This window comes from Schistocerca americana, chromosome 1 (genome assembly GCF_021461395.2).
Source record: "Schistocerca americana isolate TAMUIC-IGC-003095 chromosome 1, iqSchAmer2.1, whole genome shotgun sequence".
NCBI classification, from domain to species: Eukaryota; Metazoa; Arthropoda; class Insecta; order Orthoptera; family Acrididae; genus Schistocerca; species Schistocerca americana.
Window position 1 is genome coordinate 278,014,696 of NC_060119.1, and position 20,713 is coordinate 278,035,408.

Below are 20,713 nucleotides of genomic sequence, written 5' to 3' on the forward strand. Positions count from 1 at the left end.
ATTCTGAGATACAGAGTCCTAAAGATAAATGGGCGCTGAAAAATCTGCAGTTGATATACCAGAAATATTCAAGTATATATATAATATATTTCTGGTATCTCAACTGCAGATTTTATATATATACTTGAATATTTCTGGTATATCAACTGCAGATTTTTCAGCGCCCATTTAACTTTAGGACTCTGTATCTGAGAATGAACAAAAATGGACTTGTACCACTATTGAAATAAGCCCTTCACTTGTATAACTACCAGAGGCGTCCAGACCATCACCAGCGCTTACTATGTACCTACATGTATACATTTTGACGTTGATACCTACATTAGAAAATTTTATGGAATGTATGGCTGGTATGCATAATTATTAAACATGTAATATTTTTTATTTTTCTTATGTATCATTAAGCCTGTTACAGATTTTACGACAGCTATATAAACTTAATTGGTTACACCACTGTACTTTTATTTTTAACAATAATAAAGATGGCAGTATCCGAAACCGATAATAGTGAAGTATAAAATTTGTATGATCAAGACGGACATTTACGAGTACAAATATTCTCCCATTCATAATCGTGACGACGACAGAAAATCTACTGGACGAGGAAGAAGTGGTTCGTGATTCGGAAACAGACAGTTACGATTGGGAAAATAATCATGAAACGTATCTGTAGTCTAGTTGCGGCGTATTTAGAGGTTTTCGGTTGACATCGCACTTCCCCTTGCTCCGTCTCGTAGATGCGGTAATGACTTATTCACAAATAAGTGAGCGCGAAATTCAAAATTAACTCACATGCTACATTTTCTACAGGACTGAAAGAAGACATCTTTAGTAAACTACATGTCCATTGCTACTGAATAGAGCGATTTTAAATGCCAATGCATCAAGAACACACTGTGCTACATCAATGACTGATAACGAAAATGCGATCGTACGGGGTACCTTCAAGGATATGCAATTGGCTAGATGAGTCTTTGATTCACAGAATCCAGTTCATTACACCAGATAGCGAACTTTTCAACAGAAACGAAAGAGAAACAGAACGTCCTCCAAGGAAATGTAATACGTCCTCCGAAATTCTCAATGTACATAAAACACTTTATCAGACAACGTTAGCAGTATCATCAGATTATTCGCTGACTGTTCTGTTGTGTAGAATAAATTATCCTCCTTGGACGATCGTACAGAAATGCAGGAAACGATGGACGTGTTTGCGACTTAGTGTAGTGAATCGGAGCTCTCTTTCATTGCTCGTAACAAAGAGAAAGATTCCGAAAGCATTGGATTACAAGATTAATGGTGTGCATCTGGAGTATGTCACAAGGTACACATTATCTGATCAAAAGTATCCGTATGTATAAGGCCCTAGACATAGATTATAAATAGGGGTAGTTATCTGCGCTAGGAAAATTTCTATTAAAAATAGTCGAAGTTTTAGGTATGTTCAGCGCTCAAGAGTTATTGATTATAAGGCTATTGACAATTCTGAAATCACTGCCGGGTCCAAGGGGAAGAATAAAGTGAAGTTTATTTCAAGAAAACATTGAGTATGACATCTAAAACAAGAAACAAAGAAACTATGAATTATTCAATCTGTATGAAATAATGATTACTGGTTATTTTGGATAACAGAGCTACCCCGCTGTTCCCAACATAGCCTCACGAATTCCTCGCAGAAACAGTGACTCGAAGCTGGTGGCAGCTATTGAAAATCATGTTCTCACAAATGTACTCTGATCCTAAGAATGGCAATCGTATGGAACCCTTCAAGTGCGGGACAAACTGACCTATCTCACCAGTGCCGCCCGCAATGCGCCTACTGTCAACGACCGTGTCCCCTCAAAATGTAACTTTTTGTTCTCTGGTCTTCGCTCTATTTTCCGACGAGCAGTTTCTTTTGAAAATTGCAGAACACTGCAACCTAATAGCGAGCTTTCCCTCCAGAATAGAGTTCCTCCAAAAACGCCGCGTCGTCTTCAGACGCCCGTCAGATCGACTTAGACACGTGCGCCCTCGCTCTGTGTCCGTGACGCCACATTCAAACACTCCAATCCTACACCTCTTAGCCGGCCGAAGTGGCCGTGCGGTTAAAGGCGCTGCAGTCTGGAACCGCAAGACCGCTACGGTCGCAGGTTCGAATCCTGCCTCGGGCATGGATGTTTGTGATGTCCTTAGGTTAGTTAGGTTTAACTAGTTCTAAGTTCTAGGGGACTAATGACCTCAGCAGTTGAGTCCCATAGTGCACAGAGCCATTTGAACCTACACCTCTTAAGACTTCCGAAATGACGAAAATGACGCTAGCCTATTGCTTTGTGAGCTTCGTGTTTTCGAAAGCGGCCGATGGCTGTCTCCAACGCCGCTCTGCAAAAACGCGCGGAAACAGCCCCGACATACGCCCTCAGCGTCCCACACGCAGCCAGAGGTCGTAAACGCGTACAATTGTTAGCTGACTCCTGGAACACTCCTGGTCTCCCAAACAGTGTTACTCTAGGCAACATTTCCTGTTTCCCCGTTCTCAACTCCATTGCTGTATGTCTTCTCACAATGGTAAAAACATTCAGAACGATTGAGTCCTCCTCCCTGTTACAGGGGATAGAATATTTTTATAGGGCAGTTTACTATGAGTCACTGTGGTATATGCCCGTTGATAAAGCATTCATACCAATCCTCGTCGTTCTCCTTCTCTGAATTATGGAATCTATGGCAGAATAAAAATGAAATAGACATGCAAATTTGTATGTCACCTTTCATGCATCACCATTTTGTCTGAATGTCCTTGGAGGAATGGCAGCCATGAATCCCTCAAGATCCGAAATCGGAAAAGGTAGTACAGTTGGAGATTGGAGTCTGGAGAGAAGTCAACACTCTGATTCCAAAAATGTTTCGTGGGGGAGTTAATGTAAGCATAGCCTCCTACGTCCATTGTACGCTGAAGTGCCAAAGAAACTAGTATAGGCATCCGTATTCAAATACAGAAATATGTAAACAGGCAGAATACGGCGCTGCGGTCGGCAACGTGTGTATAAGACAACAAGTGTCTGGCGCAGTTGTTAGATCGGTTACTGATGCTACAATGGCAGATTGTCAGGATTTAAGTAAATTTGAACGTGGTGTTATAGTTGGCGCACGAACGATGGGACGCAGCATCACTGAGGTAGCGATGAAAAGGGGATTTTCCCGTACGATCAATTCACGAGAATACCGTGAATATCAGGAATCCTGTAAAACATCAAATCTCCGACATCGCTGCGGCCTGAAAAAGATTCTGCAAGAACGGAACCAATGACGACTGAGGAGATTCGTTCAGCGTAACTGAAGTGCAAGCCTTCCGCAAATTGCTGCAGATTTCAATGCTGGGTCATCAACAAGTGTCAGCGTACCAACCATTGAACGAAAAGTCATCGATATGGGCTTTCGGAGCCGAAGGCCCACTCTTGGACCCTTAATGACTGCATGACATAAAGCTTGATGCCTCGCCTGGGACCGTCAACATCGACATTGAACTGTTGATGACTGGAAACAGGTTGGCTGGTCAGACAAGTCTCGTTTCAGATTCTGTCGAGCGTATGGACGTGAACTCCATGAATCCATAGGCCCTGCAAGCTGGTGTGGATCTGTTACGGTGTGGGGTGCGAGCAGTTGGAGTAATGTGGGACCCCAGATGTGTCTAGATTCGACTCTGGCCGGTGACACGTACGTAAGCATCCTGTCTGATCACCTGCGTCGATTCATGTCCATTGGGCTTTCCGACGGACTGGGGCAATTCCAGCAAGACAGTGGGACACCCCACATGTCTAGAATTGCTAGACTGGCTCCAGGAACATTCTTCTGAGTTTAAACCCTTCCGCTGGCCACCAAAGTCCTCAGACATGAACATTATTGAGCATATCTGGGATGCCTTGCAACGTGCTGTTTAGCAGAGATCTCCACCACTCGTACTCTTGACGGATTTATGGACAGCCCTGCAGGATTCATTCTGTCAACTCACTCCATCACTACTTCACACATTAATGCGAGTGCATTCCACATAGCGTTGCGGCGGTTCTGCGTGCTCGCGGGAGCCCTACACGATATTAGGAAGGTGTACCAGTTTCTTTGGCTCTCCAGTGTAACAGTCAATAAAATTATTCTTGGTATTTGGCTGCATTATCAATATTTAAAATTCCTCCTGCATTTTGGCCAATGCTGTAAATCATCTTCCTCAGTTTTGTCAGCAAAACATCCTGAGGAAGGCCATTTGCAACAGTGGCCGAAACGTTGGAGGAATTGTAAGTGCTGACAATGCAGTCACATACCGAGAGGAATTTTATTGACAATGTTCCCTTGGTTTCAGTACGGTACAGTAGGCCAGGCCAAGTCAGGAATCTTATAGCCAAAACCATTGCCTCAAAGAGTGCTCCTGGATGATAGGATGCGTCCTCATGCAGATACATATAGAATTTGTCTTCCAACTGTTCCTGTAGTGTACGGAGCACACAATGATGTAAAATGTGTTCATTACCCTTCCGCAATTAGTGTTTTTTAAGTGCAATAAGGGATCACACCCTAACCATGAAAAACTCCCCCATATTGTAACACCACCTCCTCCGTACTCCATTGTTGGCACTACGCACCATGGCAGGTAATGTTCTCCAGAAATTCGCCATACCCAAACCTTTCCATTCGATTGCCACAGCGCGTTTCATCATTCCAAATCACTCGGTTCCAGTCATCTACTAAATGCCGAGGCGTATCAAGGCCGTTATTGCGGCCACAGGTGGTTGTTCTGGGTACTGATTTGTCAGGAACTATGCACCCAAATTGCGTGAAAATGTAATCACATGTCAGTTCTAGTATAATATATCTGTCCAATGAATACCCGTTTATCATCTGCATTTCTTCTTGGTGTAGCAATTTTAATGGCCAGTAGTGTAGTTTTGTGAGCATGATGATGAATTGCCGCATCTTCCCTGGCCGTCAGAGATACAAGATCTCATACTATTCAGCCATTTTGGTTTACTTTAGAGAGAAGGGTGCATGATGGCTGTCTGCGACCACGGCCATCGTCGTTACCTGAATTTGACACTTTTTTGCCGAAAAATTCCGTATATATCCTTGAAAACAATGCAGGACTGTTATTTACCCACTCCGAGACGACTACAAGTTGTTTTGAATGCAAACATTTTTTCTGCACCGTATTAGGCACGGTAGTGCATCGTTTGTGGTGTTTCCATATTTTCGTCCACCCCCTGTATGCTTGTTCGGCTGTGCTGAAGTGCTGATCACTTGCACATTCAGTCGCGTAACACACTTTATGCCGTTTTGACATTTGTTGCTGGCCATATCAAGTTGTTGCAGTTTTAATGGCCAGCTGTATACGTGTGCGTGTACGTGTTGCCAATGCGTGCGTGTGTGTGTGTGTGTGTGTGTGTGTGTGTGTGTGTGTGTGTGTGTGTGTATGTGTATGTGTGTGCGTCTGCGGGAGCTTCCCTGTAGAGCAGGGGTTCCCAACAAAATTTTCTCGCCGCGCGGGATTAGCCGAGCGGTCTTAGGCGCTGCAGTCATGGACTGTGCGGCTGGTCCCGGCGGAGGTTCGAGTCCTCCCTCGGGTATGGGTGTGTGTGTTTGTCCTTAGGATAATTTAGGTTAAGTAGTGTGTAAGCTTAGGGACTGATGACCTTAGCAGTTGAGTCCCATAAAATTTCACACACTTTTTTTTTTATTTTTTCGAGGACCCCCTCATCGAGCATGATTGGTACCTTGTCATATCACAGTATCAAGTACCTAAAAAAAGACTAATTAATAGTCTTTTTATACGTTTTCTATGTTTGGTACTTAGAAAAAAGAGCATTGATATATTCATTATTGAAAAAATATTGAGGTTAAAACTTTTTCAATTTAGCCATGATTGTTACTGTTAAATTTTTGATTATTGCTCAAAATCTTTGTCTTCAAATCTGGGTGTTTAGTATAACAAACTCCTTAAAAAATAAAAATTGAGTGGTAACTGAAAATGACAGGAAAAAAGTTACAACAGAGTATTGGTCTTTCAAGTGTACTACACTTGAGATTGCATTTAGTAGACATGTGTGAAAAATAAGAAAACTCTAATTTCATACAAGGTATTACGTACTTGAAAAAATACAGTTACAACAGAGTACATCAGTATACAGTTAGTTTTAATTTTCAGTTCTTAATGAGATGAGTTCAATCTGACCTAAAGCTCTACTCATGCAGGAAGCAGTCAAAACAAAAAATCTGTTATCATACGAAATATACTTAATATATTTTTTTATTCTAATAGCATCTTGTGGATCCCTCTGGCATAGCTCGCGGACCCCTGGGGTCCGCGGACCACCTGTTGGGAACCACTGCTGTAGAGACAATGGCAGCAGACCGGCGACATTTCACACGCTGTCTCCTCTCAGAGCAGGACGCAAAGAGCAGTCGTAGGGCTGTCACCTTCTAACAGTACGCCACGAACAGGCCGTGGTGCCGCCTACCACGCGTGGTTCCCACATCACACGGGAGTGAAGGTGACGAATCACAGCAAGGTGAGCTGCAACCAGCGGCGACCTCCGTCGCTCGCAGCGCTTAACGAACAGAGCGTGCCGCTAATAAAACGCACCGCGTATGAGTATTCCGGACGTTCACTTGTCGTAAAGCCGCACAGCCGCGGCGCCTCACCGGATTTACGTGGTATTTAAACAGCATTCCGTTTGGGAATTTTACGACTGCTCGAGCGCAGAGACAGCCAACTGACAAGTTGCACGCGCGCTATTAACGGGACGAGGAATGCCGAACATACGGGACGCCAGGGGCAAAGAGACCACACGCGTCGCCAGCCGGTGGTCCTCGGCGCTCTCCGGAATGCAGGAGGCAGCTTTGTGAATTACGGCTCTGGCATGTAGCCTACGTCCGTAATCGTAATGAGCGCGGAAGGGGCTGGCAACACGTTTTTATTATATATATCTGGAGGGATGCGGAGGGTCGGACCAAATACAAGAATTACTTCCACAGTTTCTTCGTATTTTTCGAATTCATTCATTTCACTTTATACACTTTATTTGTGGTGGTAGTTTATGTCGCTTCAGCTCTATAAAACATTAAGAACGTAAATGAATACGTAGCTTTAAATAACACTCGTATGTGTACAGGGTTTTTCAAGAACATTCATTCTATTTCACAAAACTATATCTTCTACATGAATGAAGATAGAAACTTGCGGTGTACTTTAACTTAAGCATAAGGCTGCAAAGTTCTTAATTCCAAACAAATCATCTCACTTTAAAACAGAATACGTGTGTGAGTTGTCTTTTAATTATTTTAGGCTTCTTTTCTGCTGTCGTAGTTATACAAGTAATGTAGTCTATATATCGTCTTTTGCAAGGGTAGTGAAGTCTTATTTAGACCATACACTTCTCGCTTCATTTGAGAGCAACTTCCGTGATCACTGTAGCTATGTGGCTTCTTCTAAAAATCTGTTTCACAAGGTCGTAAATAGTTATGTCTTACATTATTACTATTATACACCATTATATTACTATTATTACTCATGATTTTTTGTTTCCTATTTCATTCCTAACGTTCTACTGCACATTACTATTATACACTATTATATTACTGTTATGATTTTTTTGTTTCCTATTTCATTCCTAACGTTCTACTACACATAGGTGTTCGATTTTAGTAGACCACACTTCACTGACACGAAATATACTTTCGTTTTCATATTGTGTAAATCCGCCTACACCTCGTGCACTTTTTTTTTTTTTTTTTGCTTTGGTCTCTGATTATCTGTAATTTTGTTTTTGTGGTTGTGGAAAGGTCTGCTGTTTGAATTTATATTTTTTGACTGGCATGTGTGTGTGTGTGTGTGTGTGTGTGTGTGTGTGTGTGTGTGTGTGTGCGTGCGTGCATACATATACACACCACTTCTTTTTTTTTAGATAATGGGTAGGGCGTGGGGTGATGGGGTGATTCGTCCTGACTTCTTTTAGTAAGTGAGTGTGTGAGTCAGACTGTGTTTTTTTTAGTTGTATTTATTTGTGTGTGTATGTGTGTGTGTGTGTGTGTGTGTGTGTTTGTGTGTGCGAATGTACATTCCTGCATGCCTGGATGCTTGCACAAGAGTGTGGTGCGTAAATGGAAGAGGGGGACGGTGTGATATGTCCTAACTTCTGTGTAAGTGTGTGTAAAAGGAGATGGTGTGTCTTAAATTCAGTGCGAGTAGATTATTAGTTTGTTAAAGCTACTTTACCATGCTATTGTGGTGTGTGATCATGAGTGGGTATGTAGCCTGGTTTACGCGAGAATCTTTTTGTGGTGGCTAGTCGGGTTGTTATAGATTGGGGTGACAAAAATCATGGGATAGAAACATACACATATACAGATGGCTGTAACAACCCGCACTCAAGATACAGGGTGGCGTAGTTAAGAGTAGGTCTCCTCCCATTTGAATGCAATAATCGATTGTTAGCGTTCTTTTGTCAGTATTTCACTTTATTTCATCAGTGAAGTTAGACGTTCCTCTATGTGGTCTGCAAAATGTATTGAAATTGTGGAAGCATATGTGAAAATAGGTTCGATTGACGAAAGTTGCGTAATTTTCGGGGTCAAGCATCCGGATAGAGCACTGTCACCAAAAAGAGCAATACAGAGTCTTTATAAAAACTGGTGCACCTACAGATCTCTGCAAAACTTAAAACGAGAAATAATTCATTCATTTCGCGCACCAGAAATTATTGCAGACATTCACCGAAGAATTAATCAGAACCCAAAGAAGTCTATACAGAAACAGGTGCAACAGGTGCACCTCAGTAGGAGTAGTTGCCAGCGGATATTGAAAAGTCTTAATTTTTAAGCCATGTCACGCGTCTGTTGTACAGCAATTACAGGAGAATGGCAATAAGGAACCTCTAGTTTACTGCACCAGACTTTTGAATAACATCAACGATAGTTTGTTAGATGCTTTCCATTACATTATGAGTGATGGTTTCGCCTTCATGTGAATTCACAGAACACGTGGTACTGGGAAACGGAGAACCCTAACATTGTGTGTCAGCAACCACTCCATGATGAACAAATCTGTGCTTTGAGTGGAGTATCAGGAACGTGCATCATTCAAAAAATGGCTCTGAGCATTATGGGACTTAACATCTGAGGTCATCAGTCCCCTAGAATTTAGAACTACTTAAACCTAACTAACCTAAGAACATCACACACATCCATGCCCGAGGCAGAATTCGAACCTGCGACCGTAGCAGTCGCGCGGTTCCGGACTGAAACGCCTAGAACCGCTCGGCCTGACTTCAGTCTCCGAACGCATCATGGTGTACTGCTCTGACCAGCAGGAGGGTAAGGTATTCGCTACTATGGCGCGGGGCTCCAATATATGTTTCGCAGCACCCTGTTCTTTCGAACCATATTTTTCTTTTATTGGAATAGTAGTTTTTGTGCCATAACCCGGATTCACATGTATGAAGTCAGATAGAGCGATTAGTGTTCCAGTTAGTGTCGTGTGTCGATCCCCAGTTGATCACCACGTCCACCACAGACCCCATGTTAGTGAAATCATTTGTCAAATAAAAATATTTGTGTGACATTTCGTTAGTCATTTTTGTTGTCTTGTGATGTTAAGGATGAATAAATCTATTGTCATTTAGATCACAACTTCTCTCTGAGTTCTGATTAACAGTACCTTCCCATTTTTTTTATTATTAAAGTCTAGATTTGAAACGTAAGTAGAAGGCTTTGAAATGTATTGTTTTGTATCGTACAGTAAGTAAAATTACATTATTTATTATCGTTCTCGGTGTTGCAATTTTAGTGGCTAGGAGTGTATATTGCGAATTAACACAAGAAACGCAGCGGTTGTGTACGTGTGTGTGTGTGTGTGTGTGTGTGTGTGTGTGTGTGTGTGTGTGTGTGTGTGTGTGTGTGTATTTATGTATGCGTGCGTGTTCGTACGGAGGGAAGTAATGTGCCCCGGAGAACTCGCCAGGCTGCCACCTGTTGGCGCGCTTGCAGACTGCGGCTATACATTTTAGGAAGGTTCCGCACGCATGTGGCAGCCCCCTCGCGCTGGCCATCTTCACCGCCGTAGTTAATTCCCGCGCCTCCAGCTAACTTGATTAATAGCGCTGCCCGGGGCAGTTCCCGCGAGACCGGAGCGTGGAAACGTTGCGCGTTATTTATGCCTTGTTGACCGCCACCCGTCATAATGCTCAGACGTGCGGCCAGAGTGCGCATGTCCGCGAGTGTAAACGTTTTAGCGAGCGACACCGTGCCATCCGTCACAGCCGCTTGTGAAGACGTCCGAGGCGGGTTCCAGCCGGGAAGCTGTTAGCCTGTTGGCGCGTCTCTGCTCGCAGCGCTTGCGTGTTTGCGAGCAACGTCCTGTAGATTTCTCTCGCCCGCCGGATTGCAGACGGTAAATCAGCACTGACTCGCAACAGCGGGCATTCGACCTCTTCTCTCCGATTAGACCCCCCCCCCCCATCCTTTTTGTCTTTACTTCTTTCCCTGAGTGTAAAAGGAAAGATGCGTGGGTCGGTAGCGCAGAGGGTGTCGCGTCTCTCTTCGTTACGGAAGACGATCTGTTCCAGAGGCAGCAAGTATTACGGTTTTTCAGCCGCTACTGAAAGTCTTGGTTGAGCTCGTATGCAGGCCATATTATACAGGGTGTTACAAAAAGGTACGGCCAAACTTTCAGGAAACATTCCTCACACACAAAGAAAGAAAATACACTCCTGGAAATTGAAATAAGAACACCGTGAATTCATTGTCCCAGGAAGGGGAAACTTTATTGACACATTCCTGGGGTCAGATACATCACATGATCACACTGACAGAACCACAGGCACACAGACACAGGCAACAGAGCATGCACAATGTCGGCACTAGTACAGTGTATATCCACCTTTCGCAGCAATGCAGGCTGCTATTCTCCCATGGAGACGATCGTAGAGATGCTGGATGTAGTCCTGTGGAACGGCTTGCCATGCCATTTCCACCTGGCGCCTCAGTTGGACCAGCGTTCGTGCTGGACGTGCAGACCGCGTGAGACGACGCTTCATCCAGTCCCAAACATGCTCAATGGGAGACAGAGCCGGAGATCTTGCTGGCCAGGGTAGTTGACTTACACCTTCTAGAGCAGGCTGGGTGGCACGGGATACATGCGGACGTGCATTGTCCTGTTGGAACAGCAAGTTCCCTTGCCGGTCTAGGAATGGTAGAACGATGGGTTCGATGACGGTTTGGATGTACCGTGCACTATTCAGTGTCCCCTCGACGATCACCAGTGGTGTACGGCCAGTGTAGGAGATGGCTCCCCACACCATGATGCCGGGTGTTGCCCCTGTGTGCCTCGGTCGTATGCAGTCCTGATTGTGGCGCTCACCTGCACGGCGCCAAACGCGCATACGACCATCATTGGCACCAAGGCAGAAGCGACTCTCATCGCTGAAGACGACACGTCTCCATTCGTCCCTCCATTCACGCCTGTCGCGACACCACTGGAGGCGGGCTGCACGATGTTGGGGCGTGAGCGGAAGACGGCCTAACGGTGTGCGGGACCGTAGCCCAGCTTCATGGAGACGGTTGCGAAAGGTCCTCGCCGATTCCCCAGGAGCAACAGTGTCCCTAATTTGCTGGGAAGTGGCGGTGCGGTCCCCTACGGCACTGCGTAGGATCCTACGGTCTTGGCGTGCATCCGTGCGTCGCTGCGGTCCGGTCCCAGGTCGACGGGCACGTGCACCTTGCGCCGACCACTGGCGACAACATCGATGTACTGTGGAGACCTCACGCCCCACGTGTTGAGCAATTCGGCGGTACGTCCACCCGGCCTCCCGCATGCCCACTATACGCCCTCGCTCAAAGTCCGTCAACTGCACATACGGTTCACGTCCACGCTGTCGCGGCATGCTACCAGTGTTAAAGACTGCGATGGAGCTCCGTATGCCACGGCAAACTGGCTGACACTGACGGCGGCGGTGCACAAATGCTGCGCAGCTAGCGCCATTCGACGGCCAACACCGCGGTTCCTGGTGTGTCCGCTGTGCCGTGCGTGTGATCATTGCTTGTACAGCCCTCTCGCAGTGTCCGGAGCAAGTATGGTGGGTCTGACACACCGGTGTCAATGTGTTCTTTTTTCCATTTCCAGGAGTGTATGTTATGTGGACACGTGTCCGGAAACGCTTACTTTCCATGTTAGAGCTCATTTTAGTTTCGTCAGTATGTACTGTACTTCCTCGATTCACCGCCAGTTGGCCCAATTGAAGGAAGGTAATGGTGACTTCGGTGCTTGTGTTGACATGCGACTCATTGCTCTACAGTACTAGCATCAAGCACATCAGTACGTAGTATCAACAGGTTTGTGTTCATCACGAACGTGGTTTTGCAGTCAGTGCAATGATTACAAATGCGGAGTTGGCAGATGCCCATTTGATGTATGGATTAGCACGGGGCAATAGCCGTGGCGCGGTACATTTGCATCGAGACAGATTTCCAGAACGAAGGTGTCCCGACAGGAAGACGTTCGAAGCAATTGATCGGCGTCTTAGGGAGCACGGAACATTCCAGCCTATGACTCGCAACTGGGGAAGACCTAGAACGACGAGGACACCTGCAATGGACGAGGCATTTCTTCGTGCAGTTGACAATAACCCTAATGTCTGCGTCAGAGAAGTTGCTGCTGTACAAGGTAACGTTGACCACGTCATTGTATGGAGAGTGCTACGGGAGAACCAGTTGTTTCCGTACCACATACAGTGTGTGCAGGCACTATCAGCAGCTGATTGGCCTCCACGGGTACACTTCTGCGAATGGTTCATCCAACAATGTGTCAATCCTCATTTCAGTGCAAATGTTCTCTTTACGGATGAGGCTTCATTCCAACGTGATCAAATTGTAAATTTTCACAATCAACATGTGTGGGCTGACGAGAATCCGCACGCAATTGTGCAATCACGTCATCATCACAGATTTTCTGTGAACGTTTGGGCAGGCATTGTTGGTGATGTCTTGATTGGGCCCCATGTTCTTCCACTTACGCTCAATGGAGCACTTTATCATGATTTCATACGGGATACTCTACCTGTGCTGCTAGAACATGTGCCTTTACAAGTACGACACAACATGCACGATGGAGCTCCTGCACATTTCAGTCGAAGTGTTCGTACGCTTCTCAACAACAGATTCGTTGACCGATGGATTGGTAGAGGCGGACCAGTTCTATGGCCTCCTGACCTCAACCCTCTTGACTTTCATTTATGGGGGCATTTGAAAGCTCTTGTCTACGCAACCCCGGTACCAAATGTAGAGACTCTTCGTGCTCGTATTGTGGACGGCTGTGATACAATACGCCATTCTCCAGGGCTGCATCAGCGCATCAGGGATTCCATGCGACGGAGGGTGGATGCATGTATCCTCGCTAACGGAGGACATTTTGAACATTTCCTGTAACATAGTGTTTGAAGTCACGCTGGTACGTTCTGTTGCTGTGTGTTTCCATTCCATGATTAATGTGATTTGAAGAGAAGTAATCAAATGAGCTCTAACATGGAAAGCAAGCGTTTCCGGACACATGTTCACATAACATATTTTCTTTCTTTGTGTGTGAGGAATGTTTCCTGAAAGTTTGGCCGTACCTTTTTGTAACACCCTGTATACTCTTCCTTACAAAAATAGTGGAGCAACCAGAAGACGGCACCTTCGTACAACTAAACACCATCGGCGGGTATGGAAAAGATTACAGTTTCAGTTATCTCTAACGGGTAGAATGACGATCAGAGTGCATTAGTGTTGTTTGTGTTTAGTGTTGTTACTAGCCCTGGTAGGTTATATATGGGGCGTGAAACTCGTCAGACGTTGAGTGATCATAGTGAAGGACGCAGAGGTGCTGTGTACTCGTTTGAGACAGCGTTATCAGCATATGACAGTGTTTGAAAGAGGCCACATCGTCGGTTTCCATTTAGTTGTACGTGTAAATAATGCATTCGGATGTGACAGTGGCTAAGATGTTGGTCTGGTATTGCAGGGGTAGCCAAGATTTCGGCTCATGGCGATGCCCATGCCTGAGTGCGAGCACCAAAGTGCTCAGCCTCGCTCCACATTTCCCCCACGGCCACGCCGCGACATCTGAGCGCGAAGAGGGGGAAGAGAGGAAAACAGCGAACACGCCGCATTCAAATGGCAGTACAGTCGTACTGCATATGACGTGGTTTTATATTACACATTGCTGAGAAACATATATCTCAAACAAAACAAGTTTTACTATTAATTAACTATTTTATGGAGAACTGAAGACATAATTTAATTTTTATCTGTTACAAATTGTCGGCATTTGGACAGACGCAGACAGTCTCACAGAGTATCACACTCAGGTTGCCACATATTTAATTTCATAATAAAAAAAAAGTCTTTCACATAAATATGTCAATCGACATATTGTAGTACTTTTGCAACTTCATTATGGAGACTTGGAAAATCTAAATGAGAAAAGTAATGTAGATGTCATGGACAGTTTTAATGTAACAAGATTTGTAATTAAAACTGAATTACCTAGCAGATCAATTAGTTACATCAGCACATGCACAGGGGCACTTTCAACTGAAACGGCAAACGGACTCGCTAACAGCTCAAAAACAGATGTAAAATTGACAGAGTTCTCAAAAACTTCATAAAACTATCCTTCTAATTCTTGCAAGGCCATGATGAACTCTTCAGACTTCGCGCCTTCTTTAACGCCAGTGAGCTTAGGGAACTGGATTGTTTTTGTCAGTATATGTCCCTTCAACAACGCGATTTTCTTTTTAAAAGCATCCCCATCAAATCAGAAAGAAGTTGCGTGGCAGTGTCGTGCTGTGGGCAGTGTGCATTCAAGTCCAAAAAAAAAAAAAAAAAAAAGGTTCAAATGGCTCTGAGCACTATGGGACTTAACATCTTAGGTGATCAGTCCCCTAGAACTTAGAACTACTTAAACCTAACTAACCTAAGGACATCACACACATCCATGCCCGAGGCAGGTTTCGAACCTGCGACCGTAGCAGTACCGCGGTTTCGGACTGCAGCGCCTAGAACCGCACGGCCACCGCGGCCGGCTAAGTCCAATAAAATGAAAATTCTGTAGTATATTCTGGATGTTCTAATTTTTGTTCCTGCACCCCTATTTCGTTTATAAATTCAACAATTGCGAGATTTAAACCGAAAAATAGTTCCACGTATGTCTCTTGACTTAACCAACATACTTAGCAGTAATATACACAGATGAGCCAAAACATTATAACCACCTGCTTAATAGCTTGTTTGTTCATCTTCGGAAATACAGGACTGATTCTGGGTATCGCGGATTTGTTGATAGTTTTATGTAGGTATGCGGCATTTGATGTCTACGCACAGATCATGTAATTTTCGTAAAGGGCCGCTGATTTGCGTACGCGGTGATGGCGCCAGATACCGACCCAGAAGGGTTCCATCGGATTTACATCAGGCGAATTTTGTAACCGAGACATCACTATAATGCTCCTCAAGCCATTGTAGCACTGTTCTGGCTCCGAGACACGGACAATTATATTGCTGAATGATGACATCGTCGTCTGGGAAGACATTAAGCATGAAGGGATGCAGGTGTCTACTACCACCACATGCAAGCGGAGGAGAATGTCTCCCACGACATAATACTGCTCGCAACAATCTGCATGCGTGGCGCGCTGCACGTTTCGAGCCGCCGTTCACCTCGATAACGGCGTTTATAGAGACGACTGTCGACCTAGCTTAACAAAAATGTAATCGCCCGAAGAGCCGACATGTTTCTAATGATCGACGGTCGAATCCCGATGGTCACGTGCCCACTGCAGTCGTAACTGACAAAGTAGTTGTGTCAACAATGAATATTTAAGGGTGGTCAAGTGCGAAGTTCCATGTTCAACAATGTACGATGAACGGTGTGTTCCGAAACGCTTGCATTTGCACCAGCATTATGCTCTTTCGGCAGAGATGCCACAGGTCGCCATCTAGCACACTTTACAGAGCAAACAAGTCTCCGAAACCCACGTTCTGGGAAAAGTAGTGGACGTTCAACCATTTAGCGCCTAGTGGTAGTTTCACTGCTCTTCTACCTCTTGCTAGCCGGTGTGGCCGAGCGGTTCTAGGCGCTTCAGTCTGGAACCGCACGACCGCTACGGTCGCAGGTTCGAATCCTGCCTCGGGCGTGGATGTGTGCGCTGTCCTTAGGTTAATTAGGTTTTAGTAGTTCTAAGTTATAGGGGACTGATGGCCTCAGAAGTCCCGTAGTGCTCAGAGCCATTTGAACCATTTTTCTACCTCTTTCCATAGGTGCTCACGACAGTAATACGTGAACATTCAACCAGCTTCGCAGTTTTCATCTACATCATACTCCACAAGCCACCTAATGGTGTGTGGCGGAGAGTACTTTCGGTATCACTATCTGATCCCTCCAACCCCGTTCCACTCGTGAATAGTGCGTGCGAAGAATGTTTGTCGGTAAGGCTCTGTATTGGCTCTAATTTCTCGAATTTTCTAGGTACTCGTTCACGGACTCTGTGTAATAATAATCTGCCCTTGTCAAAGTCGCTTACTTCAATGGATTTCCCCATTCGCAGCCAACGACTTCTCTAGGGAGATCCCACGTCCTTGCGTCCTTGTTTCCTCCGTTAACATACTTTGGCTATTGTGTCATGTGCCCCCAACGCCACCAGGTGGCACCCAACGTCTTGGTGGGTAGTGGTCATAATGTTTTGGATTGTCAGTGTATGAAGTCTCCATACGTTTCGTTCATTTCCATTGACAACTGCTGCAGCTGAAAATGGAATAACACGCGTCACTTTAGAAATTTTACTATTTCTACCACCAAATTCAAGTACTCCACGCCTGATGTACCGGACAATGAATCCTGTCTGTCGATAGTAATTTTTTGCAGTTTAAATTCATTCTGCATGCTACTATACGGTCGTTTCGTAGGTAATAAGCAGTACCAGTCGCTTATGCGAATTGAGAATTCTAATCCCTCTCTTCTGTCACTCCCTATCATTTTAAATGATTGTGACGACAGATCGTTAGAATGCTTCTTTTTGTGCAAACAGCCACTGGGCCTGCGAACGTCCTTCATATTACGAACGAATAGGAAGGATAAACTGCGTTGACACCACGATTCTGCCGAACTCAGAGAGTTGTACCGACCTCTAAGAGCCGCACCACAATGCTAAATGAAATGTGGCGCTATTCTGGGTTCTTCTGAGAAGGACCAAAGAAAACCGAATGACAGGCCGGCCCTTGCTCCGCACGTGCCTCGCACACGCTGATTGCGTGAGGTTTGGCACGCCATGGCCGGCCCTGACATACTGTGTACCAAACGTATCGTAACCCCATGAAATCTTCGCCTACCAACAGAGAACAGGTGATGAACTCCCCGCAATATGCTGTATATCTCGTGCCATTGGTCGGAGACTAACAGCAGCCAGTCTAGTAAATTTCCGTCCCATGCACAGGCAGCCGTTGATACACTACTGGCCATTAAAATTGCTACACCACGAAGATGAAGTGCTACAGACGCGAAATTAATTTAACCGACAGGAAGAAGATGCTGTGATATGCAAATGATTAGCTTCTCAGAGCATTCAAACAAGGTTGGCGCCGGTGGCGACACCTACAACGTGCTGACATGACGAAAGTTTCCAACCCATTTCTCATACACAAACAGCAGTTGACCGGCGCTGCCTGGTGAAACGTAGTTGTGATGCCTCGTATAAGGAGGAGAAATACGTATCATCAAATTTCCGACTTTTATAAAGGTCGGATTGTAGCCTATCGCGATTGTGGTTTATCGTATCGCGACACTGCTGCTCGCGTTGGTCGAGATCCAATGACTGTTAGCAGAATATGGAATCGGTGGGTTCGGGAGAGGAATACGGAACGCCGTGCTGCATCCCAACGGCCTCGTATCACTAGCAGTCGAGATGACAGGCATCTTATCCGTATGGCTGTAACGGATCGTGCAGCCATGTCTCGATCACTGAGTCAACAGATGGGGACGTTTGCAAGACAACAACCATCTGCACGAACAGTTCGACGACGTTTGCAGCACCCTGGACTATCAGCTCGGAGACAATGGCTGCGGTTACACTTGTCGCTGCATCACTTACAGGAGCACCCGCGATGGTGTACACGACGACGAACCTGGGTGCAAGAATGGCAAAACGTTATTTTTTCGGATGAATCCAGGTTCTGTTTACAGCATCATGATGGTCGCATCCGTGTTTGGCGTCATTGCGGTGAACGCACATTGGAAGCGTGTATTTGTCATCGCCAAACTGGGGTATCACCCGGCGTGATGGTATGGGGTGCCATTGGTTACACGTCTCGGTCACCTGTTGTTCGCACTGACGGCACTTCGAACAGTGGACGTTAAATTTCAGATGTGTTACGACCCGTGGCTCTACCCTTCAATCGATCCCTGCGTAACCCTACATTTCAGCGGAAAAATGCACGACCGCATGTTGCAGGTCCTGTACGGGCCTTTCTGGATACAGAAAGTGTTCGACTGCTGCCCTGGCCAGCACATTCTCCAGATCTCTCACCAACTGAAAACATCTGGTCAATGGTGGCGCGAGCAACTGGCTTGTCACAATACGCCAGTCACTACTCTTGATGAGCTGTGGTATCGTGTTGAAGCTGCATGGGCAGCTGTACCTGTACACGCCATCCAAGCTCTGTTTGACTCAATGCCCAGGCGTATCAAGGCCGTTATTACTGCCAGAGGTGGTTTTTCTGGGTACTGATTTCTCAGGATCTATGCACCCAAATTGCAAGAAAATGTACTCACATGTCAGTTCTAGTATAATATATTTGTCCAATGAATACCCGTTTATCATGCGCATTTCTTCTTGGTGTAGCAATTTTAATGACCAGTAGTGTATTTGTTCTGGTATATATTTCAGCCTCAGACCACGCAAATGGTATGATTACCTGTTTCGAATTATTACCACGTCGTCATCAGATGTTCTGTTTAAAGACAAAGAAAAGGAAAAGTAAAATGTTAGTAATGTTCCTAAAAAATAAAACTAACTTCTATACAAACACTAAAACCAAACTAAACGCCGTCCGAACAGGCCTTGGAAGACCCTAAGGTACCGACCGGCCGCCGTGTTATCCTCAGCCCACAGGCGTCACTGGTTGCGGGTATGGAGGGGCGTGTGGTTAGCACACTGCTCTCCCGGCCGTATGTCGGTTTACGAGACCGAAGCCGCTAATTCTCAGTCAAGTAGCTCCTCAGTATACCTCACAAGGGCTGAGTGCACCCCGCTTGCCAACAGCGCTCGGCAGACCGGATGGTCACCCATCCAAGTGCTAGCCCAGCCCGACAGCGCTTAACTTCGGTGATCTGACGGGAACCGGTGTTACCACTGCGGCAAGGCCGTTGGCTCTATACAAACACTGATGAGCCGAAACGTTATTACCATGCCCACTATGAGACTAAATGTCGTCTGATGTCACTGCGAGAACGCGACAAAATAAGGAAGGAATCAGAGCAGAGACGAATGGGATATCATTGTAGCGACTCTAACAAACGGCAGATCGTTATGGCGCGACGTCTGAGTGTGAGCATCTCGGAAAGGAAGTGGCTGCTTAGATATTGGCTTGCTGCTGTCGTGATCATCTATGCAGAATTGTTGATGGACGGCGAAACCACGAGTAAGTGACAAGGTGTTGGACGATTAGCCTCATCACAGGCCGTGGAGGCAAACCCGCTTGTAAAAGTGGGATAGGTGGCGATTAGTGGCAGATCTAACTACTGAGTACAATGCTGCCATAGGCACATGTGTTCCGAAGCATACCGTTCAGCGCACATTGTTGAGCATCAAGCTACGCGTTTTCGTGTTAACGTCGGCGCTGGATCTTCGCAACCGGACCGTGGTTGAATGATTGGATGATAACGTTTTGTATATTAGGCCGATGGTAGTCTCCACATACAGCGTCATACAGGCTAATGGCTACTCGAAACCCGCACGTCGTTACTGACGCAGGTTGTTGGGAGAAGGGGTTGGGGGAGCGCGGCAGTATTTTGTTATTGTGGACACTCACCCTGAACTTCCATGGGACCTAGTAGTAATCGCAGGCGCATTGACAGATGTGGTCTACGTGAATATTATTGCGTTTCACCTCCGCGCTTGATGCCTTCCCCCATGGCGATGACATCTTCCACTAGGACAGCTGTCCGTGACATTACGCCAGAAGCGTGCTACAGTGGTTTTATTAGCATGATAGCTAACTCAAGTTGATGCCTTAGTCATCAAATCCGACTGATCTCAACCCAGTAGTATACATCTGGGACGCTACGAACCGCCATCTCCGCTCCCACAAATCACCGGCACTTGATCTACGGGCATTCCGTGATCTGGTGACCCTTCCGTGTACATATGGCATCTCATGCCTCCAGAAAATTATCTAGGACGTGTCGTTTCTACGCCACATAGAATCGCTGCTGAAAAACAGAGGAATTTTAAAATATTGTAACATCTAGGTTACCAGCTGACAAATGCTCCTGTCAGAGCACAAAATAAAGCGAATAGCCTCCTCTTTAAAACACTCTGACAGAAAAGTGGGAAGCAACCGCCCCAAATCTCATTCCGCCTTCCTCATCAAAAATTTTGGCATACAAACATAATCGCGCTCTTTTAACACAGAACATTCTAAATCGTTTCACTCAATCTCTCTT

General features: G+C 45.6%; 1 protein-coding gene and 1 pseudogene across 1 annotated transcript in view; one reads left to right on the plus strand and one right to left on the minus strand.

The window, feature by feature from the left end:
* LOC124625300 (epidermal growth factor-like protein 8) overlaps nucleotides 1–20,713 on the plus strand; it is a 188,889-nt gene that overhangs the window by 59,950 nt on the left and 108,226 nt on the right. The window lies entirely within an intron of this gene.
* On the minus strand, nucleotides 19,302–19,419 carry LOC124555090 (annotated as a pseudogene).